Below are 14,723 nucleotides of genomic sequence, written 5' to 3' on the forward strand. Positions count from 1 at the left end.
TGTTAAAAGCTCGTCCACGAGCCTGAGCTTGTATCGGGTTTGCATTCACCAATCTTGGACATTGATTACGGTAGTGGGTCAGATCCCCACAGTTGTAACAAGAGCCTGGTGGGAAGTGAGGTCGTGCTGCTTGACCTTGTTGCTGAGCAAGAGGCTGAGCAACCTGTTGAGCCGGGTTCTGAGCTGCCCGATTCTGATTGACAGGAATGCGGCATGTAGCAGCAAGATGACCAGGTCTTCCGCAGTTAGTGCATTGACGGCACTGGTGGTGCGGTTGATGATGTCTGTTACACTTATTGCACAAAGGTGCATTGCCAAAGTATGGTTTCTTGGCAAGAGGTTGCGCAGGCTGATTTTGAGCAGCTTGAACCTGAGTAGTAACGGCATAGCTCTGGGAAGCCTTCCGCTTCCTCGAGCCCTTCGAAGAACCCGCATCACTCCCCTTCTTGCTTTTACCTTTCTTGCTATCCTTCTTGTCAGACTCCTGCTTCTTACCCTTTTTGTCACCCTTTCTATGCAACTTACCCTTTCGTATCTGCGACTCAGTCAGCGTTGCAGATAGTTCGATTGCCTGACGAACAGTGGTAGGTTTACTACCAGTAACTATGTCTTGCACAGAGTCAGGTAGACCATCGATGTACCTCTCGATAGCCTTATCAAGTGGGGTAACCATTGTTGGGCATAACAAACTCAGCTCCTCATACCTATCAGTATAAGCCCGGTGCTCACCACTTACTTGTTTCAGATCATCGAACTCCCTTTCCAACGCTCGCAGTTCATGACGAGGACAAAACTCACTCATCATGAGAGTCCTCAACTCAGCCCATGACTGTGCTAAAGCGACTTCAGCACCTCGATCTCTCATAACCCCATTCCACCATGTCAACGCCCTCTTCTGAAAAACACTAGAAGCAAACTCGACTTTGCGATTATCAGGACACTGAACATGACGGAAAGTATTCTCAATGCTCTCAAACCATCGAAGGAGCCCAGTTGCCCCCTCAGTACCACTGAACTTGAGTGGTTTAGCCGAATTGAAGCTCTTGAAGTTACAAGGAGCATTCTGATTGATGTTGGCTTGGTTAAACTGAGCAATAAGATTCGGGAACGCAGCAGCCATATGCTGTGTGATGATTTCTGCCAGTTCGGCATTCGGTAGCTGATTTTCGCGTCGAGGAGGCATGCTAAAAAGAGGAAAACACGAGAGGAAATGAGTGAGATGATTAGATGAAAAGAACGAGATGAAACAAAATCAACAAAGCAAGGATGGTGGTCATTCGTCCGTATCACAAAGCAAACAAATGACACACAGTGGCTAATCAAAGTAAATGGGTCCATAAATAATGCTTAGCGAAGACATGCTCGCCTATAAGTGAACACTCACCCCAAGAGTTCCCAGGTAAGAGTGACTGGTCCGATTATGTGGATTTGTACGAAAACTCTAGCCTTAGACAGAAAACCCAGGGTACAGGCATTCACCCTTCCAGTTTGCACGTGTTCACACTATTTAGAACCCAAAACTTTGACGAGATTTTGAAAACTTGGAAGGCACAAGGCCCAAAAGAATCATTCAAAAACAAATGATAAAGTTTCAAAATCAAATTGAAAAATCAAAAAGGGTTCAAAACCATATAATAAATCATTTGAAAACAGAAGATTGTTTTTCAAAAATCGTTTTAGAAAACTGGGTTCTTGTTCTGGTGATCACCTAAGGATAGGTGAAGTGCATGTTTTAAGATCTAAACACAAGACAACTTGTGTTGGGGTCCTAGAAAGGTTATAGTCTAGGTCAAAGCATTACTAATAACCTAATTCCCTTTAACCATTGGCTCTGATACCAACTCTTCTGTCACACCCCGACCACGTAAAACATCAAATCGTGGCGGAAACGTCGGGGAGTGTTGTAACAAAATTGTTGTTCCACAACCAAGGTAATTAAAATAATATTTTATTCATCACCCAAGGGTGGAATACATCGTTCGAAACAAGAACCAATATGTTACATTGTCTTAAAACCACAGAATTAAAGAGTACATAACGTAATTAAACTAAGTCTAGCTCTGTTTTATGTCACTAAGGCCCAAGTCCACCCTAGCGTGTCACGATCATCCTATGCATTAGCTCCTGAAACACATGTGAAAATAGGTACGTCAGCATAAAAATGCCTGTGAGTAACACAGGTTTTATGAAAATAGGATTCATGACTTAGGTTTAAGAAAATGTTTAATGAAAACTTGTCATGAATCTAGTTTTAGTGTTTGCTTATAAAATGTTTGAAAAGCGATAACAAATCAGTTAATATGTATGTATAAAAGAATGATGTATGGTTAAAAGAATAACCAAGTAAAAATAAGTTGTATGAAATAAATTGTTTTGTAAAACAAAGTCTTGTAAAAAATATGTTATTTGTGTACAAATGTATAAGTCCAAACTAAATGATTTAATTAACGCTATGACATGTAATACAATACAAGCACTTATATATAGGAAGTACCAGTGGCGTATCCACCATGCTTGTAGCATACTACACACATATCGTTACTTAAGTCACTTAAACAAACCACCAAAGTATATAGTTCATGTTCAAACCAATCATCAAATGTTCTTGTTTAAACCATTGTCATATGATTAAAACCCAAAATGTAGTCATGTAGTTAAGTGTAAACAAATGTTATGTGTGGTAAGTAACAAAATGAGAATACTTTACCATAAGTAAAAAAGAACAAAACAAAGTATTTTGAATAAATCAAAAAGTTATGTTTTGCCAAGTAAAAGCTTGTTTTATTGATACAAACATTTATGTGGTAAGTTAACGCATTACATTCAAGCCTTGAGACAGCAGGATAACCTTAGAGTAAAGGTTATCAAAGTAAAATGTTTTCGGATTCAGTCATTCCTTTCACCCAAACAAACCTAGGGTGTCAGGAACGGGATTTGTCAAGTCTTATGGTACCATTACTTACTACCAAGCAGCGTAGCTAATGTTAATGAATGTAGTAAAGAACCGTTTATGCAAACCAAATGTCATACCAAATGTAAACAAGTTATGTGAAAACAATGTACTAAGTATGCTAAGTAAACATACAAAGCAGAAAATTCATGTAAAACAATGTGCTAGCATGCTCAGTCAACATACATAGCAGAAAACGTAATGTAAAACAATGTGCTAGCATGCTCAGTCAACATACATAGCAGAAAACGTAATGTAAAACAATGTGCTAATATGCCAAGTAAACATATGTAGCAAAGCAACGTAATGTAAATCAATGTGCTAGCATGTTAAGTAAACATACATAGCAAAACATAATGAAATCATGTACTAATAGTGTACTAATGAACATAGCAAGTATAAGTTGTGAAAACAAGAAAGCACGAAAGTAACAAGTAGGCACATGTGTTTCACCCCAAAATGTTTGGAAAACAGTAAAAGAGGGGTCTATGTACTCACTTGAGATTGCTTAGAAGTCGTAGGATAACCACCAAGCAATGCTAGAAGATCACGGAATCAAACGGCACCTAAAAAGGTATCTACATTAATAAACGGACCTATCGGAGGATCGGGTAGTACGAGGGTTCGTAAACCAAATAAGTAGGGGAACTTATGTAACATGGTTTAACAAAGCCTACGTACTAAAACGAAACCTATCCTAAGTGCTTTTGACCCGCTACGACCCGCTTAGGTAGCTTATGCTACTTTAACGCGTCGCTCGCGTAAAACGCGTTCGGAATGCTTAACTAGTCCTATGACAAGCAAGTTATGCCTTAACATGCTTAATATTGTTGCTAAATCAGTTTAGATGTCAAAATTTATGTTACATAGGCTTAAAATGAATTTTGGCGCAAAGGGTATTTTGGTAATTTACCTAAGGCATAAGAACTATTTATCATACAACTACTTAAACGTCGTGACCTTAAGGTATAACCTTGGAAGGTTATTCCCTACACAAGTATGGTCACCTAAAATGTTTGGTCGGATCCTAATGATCGACCAAATGGGTCGGGTTCGTAAGCATAAGCGATTGATTAGATCGCTTACCTTTACGACCCTAAACAAGCACAAATCTAAAAGCGACGAGCTAAACATGCTAGAACATGTTTAGTAAAGTTAGAAAACAGGTTTGGTATTAAAACAAACGGTTTTAATACCCTAGAGTAGTTTGGTTACAAAATACGTGAGAAAACGCATTTTGGCCGAAACTACGACTCGTCACTGAGCCTAGATAACGTGGTAATCAGTAGGTATAGTCGCTAGGGACTATAACCATCGTGATTACGCTCACGTTATGAAGTTCAAACGAACTTCGCATTGACCATAAACTGGTCAATGCAGAAAGTCAAACGCAGTTTGACTTTAACGCTAAAACGAACGAAAACCGCGAAAGAATACTTACAGAAGGTCCCCGCAAGATTGATATTCCAAGTATTTCTCAGGTATGAAGTGTTCTACACTTCAACTTAGAGAAAATCTCAGAATTCAAGTGGGGAAAGAATGAAATGGGTGGGGGTATTTATAGTTTTCGCACAACCGTTAGGATCGTTTATCGAAAACCGAGCTTCAATCTTAGCCATACACCTCATGCCCACTGATTTGTGGAACCATGGGACCTTAAAACCAGCCCATAGGAACCTTAAAACCATTTGCAAAACCAAGGAGCAGCTGGGTTTTATTAAAAATGATTTCTGCTGAACTGGGACCTGCTTACGGACCGTATGGAGTAGGTCTTACGGTCCGTAAGGACCTTGCAGGTCTGATACTTTCCAGAAATTGCAAAATGGTCCCTGCACTTGAGAAACATGCATTTCGGTCCATTTTTGACACGTTTAAGCCCCGTTAACCCCATTTCAAAGCTCAAAAATGAAGTTAAAGTATAGGGAACTTAAAATGTGCTCAAAAATATCTCGGATGTCGGTTCGTTTGGCCGTACGATTGCGTTGTTTGGTTAATTACGACGGAAGTCGTAACGGACGCAAAAACGGTCCAAATTGTGCGACGAATGGATTTTTAACAAGCCAATCATTTAAAACATAATATTTTAATGATTACATAAATTTTTGGATGTCCGGATGTATTCAGAACGTAAGTTATGCGTGAAAATGCAAACTTATGCACTTTTTGACGCTTTTAGTCCCTGAATGACCCAAAAGTTTATTTTAGCACGCCGAACCCCTCAAAGCCTATTTCTAAGCTATGTAAAGGATATTTAGGGTGTGTTTAACTTATGATCATGTTCCGGAATGTTCGTTAGTGTTCAAATCGGCATACTTTCGCAGTTTGTCAATTTTAGTCCCTGTAAGCGAATAGACTAGATTTTGCCATACCAAAGCCTTCAAAACTTATTTCTAAGTTATGTAAAGGTTATTTAAGGTATGTTAAGCATAAGTTGATGTTCCGGAGTATTTGTCGCGTTTAACTGATTACGTTTTCGCACCAGTTTGCGTATAATTCTCCAGAAAGCGATATAGAGTTTGAAATCGAATAAAAGTCAAAACATGAAAAACATCAAACATAAACAAACAAACATAGGGATCAAATAACTTTATTTCATTGATAACTGAACTGTTTACAATGATTACACGCACAGATGTCACAGTCTCCCCTACTTGCGGAAATTTCGTCCCGAAATTTGTTTAGAGGAAACTCGTGAGAAAAGATGTGGATATTTCGCCTTCATTTGATCTTCACGTTCCCAAGTAAACTCAGGTCCATGTTTAGATTCCCAGCGAACTTTAACCAACGGAATGCGCTTGCGTTTAAGCCATTTGACTTCACGATCCATAATTTCCACAGGTTTCTCAACAAAATGTAGTGTTTTATCAACACGAATTTCGTCAAGTGGTATGTGGAGGTTCTCATCAGCTAAACACTTTTTGAGATTGGATACGTGGAAAGTTGGATGAACATTTCCAAGTTCGGGAGGTAATGCAAGTCTGTAGGCTACCTTACCGATTCTTTCAACGATCTTGAATGGTCCAACGTATCTAGGTGCAAGTTTTCCTTTCTTTCCAAATCTGATCACACCTTTCCAAGGTGAGACCTTAAGTAATACACGATCACCGACTTGGAATTCTAAGGGCTTGCGTCGTTGGTCTGCGTAACTCTTTTGACGGCTTCGAGCTGCCTGTAAGTTATCACGAACTTTCTTAACCTTGTCAGTTGTTTTTAGAATGAGGTCAGGTCCAGTAAGCTGAGCCTCACCTATTTTATTCCAGCAGACCGGTGAACGACATTTTCGACCATAGAGAGCCTCGAAAGGAGCCATATTGATGCTGGAGTGATAACTATTGTTGTAGGAGAATTCAATCAATGGAAGATGTGAATCCCAACTACCACCAAAATCGATCACACAAGCTCTAAGCATATCCTCCAAAGTCTGGATTGTTCTTTCAGTTTGGCCATCTGTTTGTGGATGATAAGCTGTGCTCAGATTGAGTTGGGTCCCCATAGCAGATTGCATGGTTCTCCAAAATCGAGAAGAGAAGCGAGCATCTCTATCAGAAATAATGTTCAAAGGAACACCATGTCGAGATACAATTTCATCCACATAGATTTTAGCCAGATCTTCAGCAGATAGATTCTCACGGATCAACAGGAAATGCGCTGACTTTGTAAGACGATCAACAACTACCCAAATGGCATCGTGACCTTTCTTAGTGCGCGGAAGTTTAGTAATGAGATCCATAGCAATGTTTTCCCATTTCCAAACTGGGATCTTAGGTTGCTCCAAAGGACCATAAGGATGTTGGTGTTCAGCCTTAACCTTGAGACACGTAAGGCATTTGGAAACGTACAAGGCAATGTCTTTCTTCATACCAGGCCACCAATACTGAGTACGAAGATCCTTATACATTTTATCTGAGCCAGGATGAATAGAATAACGAGACTTATGGGCCTCATCTATAAGCAAAGTGCGAAGATCATCTTGGCTTGGGACCCACAAACGGTCCATGAAATAATACGATCCATCTTCCTTCAGCACAAGATCAGGCTTAATGTGATAGGGTAATTCCTTACCCATCATGTCTTGTGAAACACAAGCCTGTTGAGCCTGAGTAATGCGTGCTTGGATATCAGATCGAGCTTGAATAGCAGATTGAACACGAGCACAATGAAGCACAGTACGTTCCTTACGACTTAATGCGTCAGCCACAACATTCGCTTTACCAGGATGGTAGCGAATTTCGCAATCATAGTCGTTTAGGAGTTCGACCCAACGTCTTTGCCTCATGTTGAGTTCTTTCTGGTTGAAGATATGCTGAAGACTTTTGTGGTCAGTGAAAACCACGCATTTTGTACCGTACAAGTAGTGTCTCCAGATTTTAAGAGCGAAGACAACTGCACCCAACTCAAGATCATGAGTGGTGTAGTTTCTCTCATGTACCTTCAATTGCCTTGATGCATAGGCTATGACTTTGTTCCTTTGCATCAGAACACAACCAAGACCTAATTTCGATGCATCACAGTAAACGACAAAATCATCGTTGCCTTCGAGCAAAGTCAGAATAGGTGCATCACAAAGCTTCCACTTCAAGGTCTGAAATGCTTCTTCTTGCTTAGAACCCCATTCAAAGGGTTTGTTCTTCTGAGTTAGTGCAGTTAGAGGAACTGCAATCTTTGAGAAGTTCTCGATGAAGAGGCGGTAATAACCCGCAAGACCAAGAAAAGAACGAACCTCAGTAGGAGTAGTAGGCGTATCCCAATCCTTAATCGCACTGATCTTGGAGGGATCTACATGAATACCTTGTTCGTTGACAATATGTCCTAAAAATTGAACTTCCTTAAGTCAAAATTCACACTTGGAAAACTTGGCAAAGAGTTGCTCTTTCTTTAGGAGTTCCAGAGTAAGACGAAGATGGCGCTCGTGATCAGCTCGCGTCTTAGAGTAAATCAAGATATCATCAATGAAAACGATGATGAATCCAAATAAGGCTTGCAGACCCTATTCATTAAGTCCATGAAAACAGCAGGAGCATTGGTCAAACCGAATGGCATGACTGTGAACTCATAATGCCCATATCGAGTGCGGAATGCTGTTTTGGGAATATCCTCTTCATGCACACGAAGTTGATGATACCCAGAACGAAGGTCAATCTTCGAAAAGCAAGTAGCACCCTGTAACTGGTCAAAGAGATCATCAATGCGAGGTAGGGGATATCGATTCTTGATGGTAAGCTTATTCAGCTCACGATAATCGACACACATTCTGAAGGATCCATCCTTCTTTTTGACAAAGAGAACGGGAGCACCCCAAGGTGAAAAGCTAGGACGGATAAAACCTTTGTCAGAAAGCTCCTGAAGCTGCTTAGACAACTCTTGCATCTCAGATGGTGCAAGACGATATGGAGCCCTGGCAATAGGATTTGCACCAGGTATAAGATCAATACGGAACTCGACTTGGCGTGCTGGGGGTAGACCAGGTAACTCTTCAGGAAACAGCTCCGGATAATCCCGAACAATAGGGATATCTTGCATAGACTTACCTTGGTCTTTATCTGCTGTAACATGTGCCAAGAAGGCCACATAGTTCTTTCGCAGATACTTCCGAGCTTGAAAACATGACATAAGCTTGAGGCTACTAGCAGGTTTCTCACCACGAACCTGTAGTATCTCACCTGACGAAAGCGGCACACGAACGATCTTCTCAAAACAAACTACCTCTGCGCGATGCTTGGCTAACCAATCCATACCCACAATAATGTCGAAGCTTCCAAGTTGCATAGGCGTGAGGTCAATAGGAAAAAGATGGTCGTTAAGGTTGAACTGGCAGTTGCGAAGGACAGAATCAAGAACAATGGGTTCACCACTCGCAACTTCAACTGTCAAAGGCTTACCTAGTTCCGTTACACTTATTGCACAAAGGTGCATTGCCAAAGTATGGTTTCTTGGCAAGAGGTTGCGCAGGCTGATTTTGAGCAGCTTGAACCTGAGTAGTAACGGCATAGCTCTGGGAAGCCTTCCGCTTCCTCGAGCCCTTCGAAGAACCCGCATCACTCCCCTTCTTGCTTTTACCTTTCTTGCTATCCTTCTTGTCAGACTCCTGCTTCTTACCCTTTTTGTCACCCTTTCTATGCAACTTACCCTTTCGTATCTGCGACTCAGTCAGCGTTGCAGATAGTTCGATTGCCTGACGAACAGTGGTAGGTTTACTACCAGTAACTATGTCTTGCACAGAGTCAGGTAGACCATCGATGTACCTCTCGATAGCCTTATCAAGTGGGGTAACCATTGTTGGGCATAACAAACTCAGCTCCTCATACCTATCAGTATACGCCCGGTGCTCACCACTTACTTGTTTCAGATCATCGAACTCCCTTTCCAACGCTCGCAGTTCATGACGAGGACAAAACTCACTCATCATGAGAGTCCTCAACTCAGCCCATGACTGTGCTAAAGCGACTTCAGCACCTCGATCTCTCATAACCCCATTCCACCATGTCAACGCCCTCTTCTGAAAAACACTAGAAGCAAACTCGACTTTGCGATTATCAGGACACTGAACATGACGGAAAGTATTCTCAATGCTCTCAAACCATCGAAGGAGCCCAGTTGCCCCCTCAGTACCACTGAACTTGAGTGGTTTAGCCGAATTGAAGCTCTTGAAGTTACAAGGAGCATTCTGATTGATGTTGGCTTGGTTAAACTGAGCAATAAGATTCGGGAACGCAGCAGCCATACGCTGTGCGATGATTTCTGCCAGTTCGGCATTCGGTAGCTGATTTTCGCGTCGAGGAGGCATGCTAAAAAGAGGAAAACACGAGAGGAAACGAGTGAGATGATTAGATGAAAAGAACGAGATGAAACAAAATCAACAAAGCAAGGATGGTGGTCATTCGTTCGTATCACAAAGCAAACAAATGACACACAGTGACTAATCAAAGTAAATGGGTCCATAAATAATGCTTAGCGAAGACATGCTCGCCTATAAGTGAACACTCACCCCAAGAGTTCCCAGGTAAGAGTGACTGGTCCGATTATGTGGATTTGTACGAACACTCTAGCCTTAGACAGAAAACCCAGGGTACAGGCATTCACCCTTCCAGTTTGCACATGTTCACACTATTTAGAACCCAAAACTTTGACGAGATTTTGAAAACTTGGAAGGCACAAGGCCCAAAAGAATCATTCAAAAACAAATGATAAAGTTTCAAAATCAAATTGAAAAATCAAAAAGGCTTCAAAACCATATAATAAATCATTTGAAAACAGAAGATTGTTTTTCAAAAATCGTTTTAGAAAACTGGGTTCTTGTTCTGGTGATCACCTAAGGATAGGTGAAGTGCATGTTTTAAGATCTAAACACAAGACAACTTGTGTTGGGGTCCTAGAAAGGTTATAGTCTAGGTCAAAGCATTACTAATAACCTAATTCCCTATAACCATTGGCTCTGATACCAACTCTTCTGTCACACCCCGACCACGTAAAACATCAAATCGTGGCGGAAACGTCGGGGAGTGTTGTAACAGAATTATTGTTCCACAACCAAGGTAATTAAAATAATATTTTATTCATCACCCAAGGGTGGAATACATCGTTCGAAACAAGAACCAATATGTTACATTGTCTTAAAACCACAGAATTAAAGAGTACATAACGTAATTAAACTAAGTCTAGCTCTGTTTTATGTCACTAAGGCCCAAGTCCACCCTAGCGTGTCACGATCATCCTATGCATTAGCTCCTGAAACACATGTGAAAATAGGTACGTCAGCATAAAAATGCCTGTGAGTAACACAGGTTTTATGAAAATAGGATTCATGACTTAGGTTTAAGAAAATGTTTAATGAAAACTTGTCATGAATCTAGTTTAAGTGTTTGCTTATAAAATGTTTGAAAAGCGATAACAAATCAGTTAATATGTATGTATAAAAGAATGATGTATGGTTAAAAGAATAACCAAGTAAAAATAAGTTGTATGAAATAAATTGTTTTGTAAAACAAAGTCTTGTAAAAAATATGTTATTTGTGTACAAATGTATAAGTCCAAACTAAATGATTTAATTAACGCTATGACATGTAATACAATACAAGCACTTATATATAGGAAGTACCAGTGGCGTATCCACCATGCTTGTAGCATACTACACACATATCGTTACTTAAGTCACTTAAACAAACCACCAAAGTATATAGTTCATGTTCAAACCAATCATCAAATGTTCTTGTTTAAACCATTGTCATATGATTAAAACCCAAAATGTAGTCATGTAGTTAAGTGTAAACAAATGTTATGTATGGTAAGTAACAAAATGAGAATACTTAACCATAAGTAAAAAAGAACAAAACAAAGTATTTTGAATAAATCAAAAAGTTATGTTTTGCCAAGTAAAAGCTTGTTTTATTGATACAAACATTTATGTGGTAAGTTAACGCCTTACATTCAAGCCTTGAGACAGCAGGATAACCTTAGAGTAAAGGTTATCAAAGTAAAATGTTTTCGGATTCAGTCATTCCTTTCACCCAAACAAACCTAGGGTGTCAGGAACGGGATTTGTCAAGTCCTATGGTACCATTACTTACTACCGAGCAGCGTAGCTAACGTTAATGAATGTAGTAAAGAACCGTTTATGCAAACCAAATGTCATACCAAATGTAAACAAGTTATGTGAAAACAATGTACTAAGTATGCTAAGTAAACATACAAAGCAGAAAAGTCATGTAAAACAATGTGCTAGCATGCTCAGTCAACATACATAGCAGAAAACGTAATGTAAAACAATGTGCTAGCATGCTCAGTCAACATACATAGCAGAAAACGTAATGTAAAACAATGTGCTAATATGCCAAGTAAACATATGTAGCAAAGCAACGTAATGTAAATCAATGTGCTAGCATGTTAAGTAAACATACATAGCAAAACATAATGAAATCATGTACTAATAGTGTACTAATGAACATAGCAAGTATAAGTTGTGAAAACAAGAAAGCACGAAAGTAACAAGTAGGCACATGTGTTTCACCCCAAAATGTTTGGAAAACAGTAAAAGAGGGGTCTATGTACTCACTTGAGATTGCTTAGAAGTCGTAGGATAACCACCAAGCAATGCTAGAAGATCACGGAATCAAACGGCACCTAAAAAGGTATCTACATTAATAAACGGACCTATCGGAGGATCGGGTAGTACGAGGGTTCGTAAACCAAATAAGTAGGGGAACTTATGTAACATGGTTTAACAAAGCCTACGTACTAAAACGAAACCTATCCTAAGTGCTTTTGACCCGCTACGACCCGCTTAGGTAGCTTATGCTACTTTAACGCGTCGCTCGCGTAAAACGCGTTCGGAATGCTTAACTAGTCCTATGACAAGCAAGTTATGCCTTAACATGCTTAATATTGTTGCTAAATCAGTTTAGATGTCAAAATTTATGTTACATAGGCTTAAAATGAATTTTGGCGCAAAGAGGGTATTTTGGTAATTTACCTAAGGCATAAGAACTATTTATCATACAACTACTTAAACGTCGTGACCATAAGGTATAACCTTGGAAGGTTATTCCCTACACAAGTATGGTCACCTAAAATGTTTGGTCGGATCCTAATGATCGACCAAATGGGTCGGGTTCGTAAGCATAAGCGATTGATTAGATCGCTTACCTTTACGACCCTAAACAAGCACAAATCTAAAAGCGACGAGCTAAACATGCTAGAACATGTTTAGTAAAGTTAGAAAACAGGTTTGTTATTAAAACAAACGGTTTTAATACCCTAGAGTAGTTTGGTTACAAAATACGTGAGAAAACGCATTTTGGCCGAAACTACGACTCGTCACTGAGCCTAGATAACGTGGTAATCAGTAGGTATAGTCGCTAGGGACTATAACCATCGTGATTACGCTCACGTTATGAAGTTCAAACGAACTTCGCACTGACCATAAACTGGTCAATGCAGAAAGTCAAACGCAGTTTGACTTTAATGCTAAAACGAACGAAAAACGCGAAAGAATACTTACAGAAGGTCCCCGCAAGATTGATATTCCAAGTATTTCTCAGGTATGAAGTGTTCTACACTTCAACTTAGAGAAAATCTCAGAATTCAAGTGGGGAAAGAATGAAATGGGTGGGGGTACTTATAGTTTTCGCACAACCATTAGGATCGTTTATCGAAAACCGAGCTTCAATCTTAGCCATACACCTCATGCCCACTGATTTGTGGAACCATGGGACCTTAAAACCAGCCCATAGGAACCTTAAAACCATTTGCAAAACCAAGGAGCAGCTAGGTTTTATTAAAAATGATTTCTGTTGAACTGGGACCTGCTTACGGACCGTATGGAGTAGGTCTTACGGTCCGTAAGGACCTTGCAGGTCTGATACTTTCCAGAAATTGCAAAATGGTCCCTGCACTTGAGAAACATGCATTTCGGTCCATTTTTGACACGTTTAAGCCCCGTTAACCCCATTTCAAAGCTCAAAAATGAAGTTAAAGTATAGGGAACTTAAAATGTGCTCAAAAATATCTCGGATGTCGGTTCGTTTGGCCGTACGATTGCGTTGTTTGGTTAATTACGACGGAAGTCGTAACGGACGCAAAAACGGTCCAAATTGTGCGACGAATGGATTTTTAACAAGCCAATCATTTAAAACATAATATTTTAATGATTACATAAATTTTTGGATGTCCGGATGTATTCAGAACGTAAGTTATGCGTGAAAATGCAAACTTATGCACTTTTTGACGCTTTTAGTCCCTGAATGACCCAAAAGTTTATTTAGCACGCCGAACCCCTCAAAGCCTATTTCTAAGCTATGTAAAGGATATTTAGGGTGTGTTTAACTTATGATCATGTTCCGGAATGTTCGTTAGTGTTCAAATCGGCATACTTTCGCAGTTTGTCAATTTTAGTCCCTGTAAGCGAATAGACTAGATTTTGCCATACCAAAGCCTTCAAAACTTATTTCTAAGTTATGTAAAGGTTATTTAAGGTATGTTAAGCATAAGTTGATGTTCCGGAGTATTTGTCGCGTTTAACTGATTACGTTTTCGCACCAGTTTGCGTATAATTCTCCAGAAAGCGATATGGAGTTTGAAATCGAATAAAAGTCAAAACATGAAAAACATCAAACATAAACAAACAAACATAGGGATCAAATAACTTTATTTCATTGATAACTGAATTGTTTACAATGATTACAAGCACAGATGTCACAGTATCCCCTACTTGAGGAAATTTCGTCCCGAAATTTGTTTAGAGGAAACTCGTGAGAAAAGATGTGGATATTTCGCCTTCATTTGATCTTCACATTCCCAAGTAAACTCAGGTCCATGTTTAGATTCCCAGCGAACTTTAACCAACGGAATGCGCTTGCGTTTAAGCCATTTGACTTCACGATCCATAATTTCCACAGGTTTCTCAACAAAATGTAGTGTTTTATCAACACGAATTTCGTCAAGTGGTATGTGAAGGTTCTCATCAGCTAAACATTTTTTGAGATTGTATACGTGGAAAGTTGGATGAACATTTCCAAGTTCGGGAGGTAATGCAAGTCTGTAGGCTACCTTACTGATTCTTTCAACGATCTTGAATGGTCCAACGTATCTAGGTGCAAGTTTTCCTTTCTTTCCAAATCTGATCACACCTTTCCAAGGTGAGACCTTAAGTAATACACGATCACCGACTTGGAATTCTAAGGGCTTGCGTCGTTGGTCCGCGTAACTCTTTTGACGGCTTCGAGCTGCCTGTAAGTTATCACGAACTTTCTTAACCTTGTCAGTTGTCTTTAGAATGAGG

Source organism: Helianthus annuus, chromosome 11 (assembly GCF_002127325.2).
Source record: "Helianthus annuus cultivar XRQ/B chromosome 11, HanXRQr2.0-SUNRISE, whole genome shotgun sequence".
Lineage (NCBI taxonomy): Eukaryota > Viridiplantae > Streptophyta > Magnoliopsida > Asterales > Asteraceae > Helianthus > Helianthus annuus.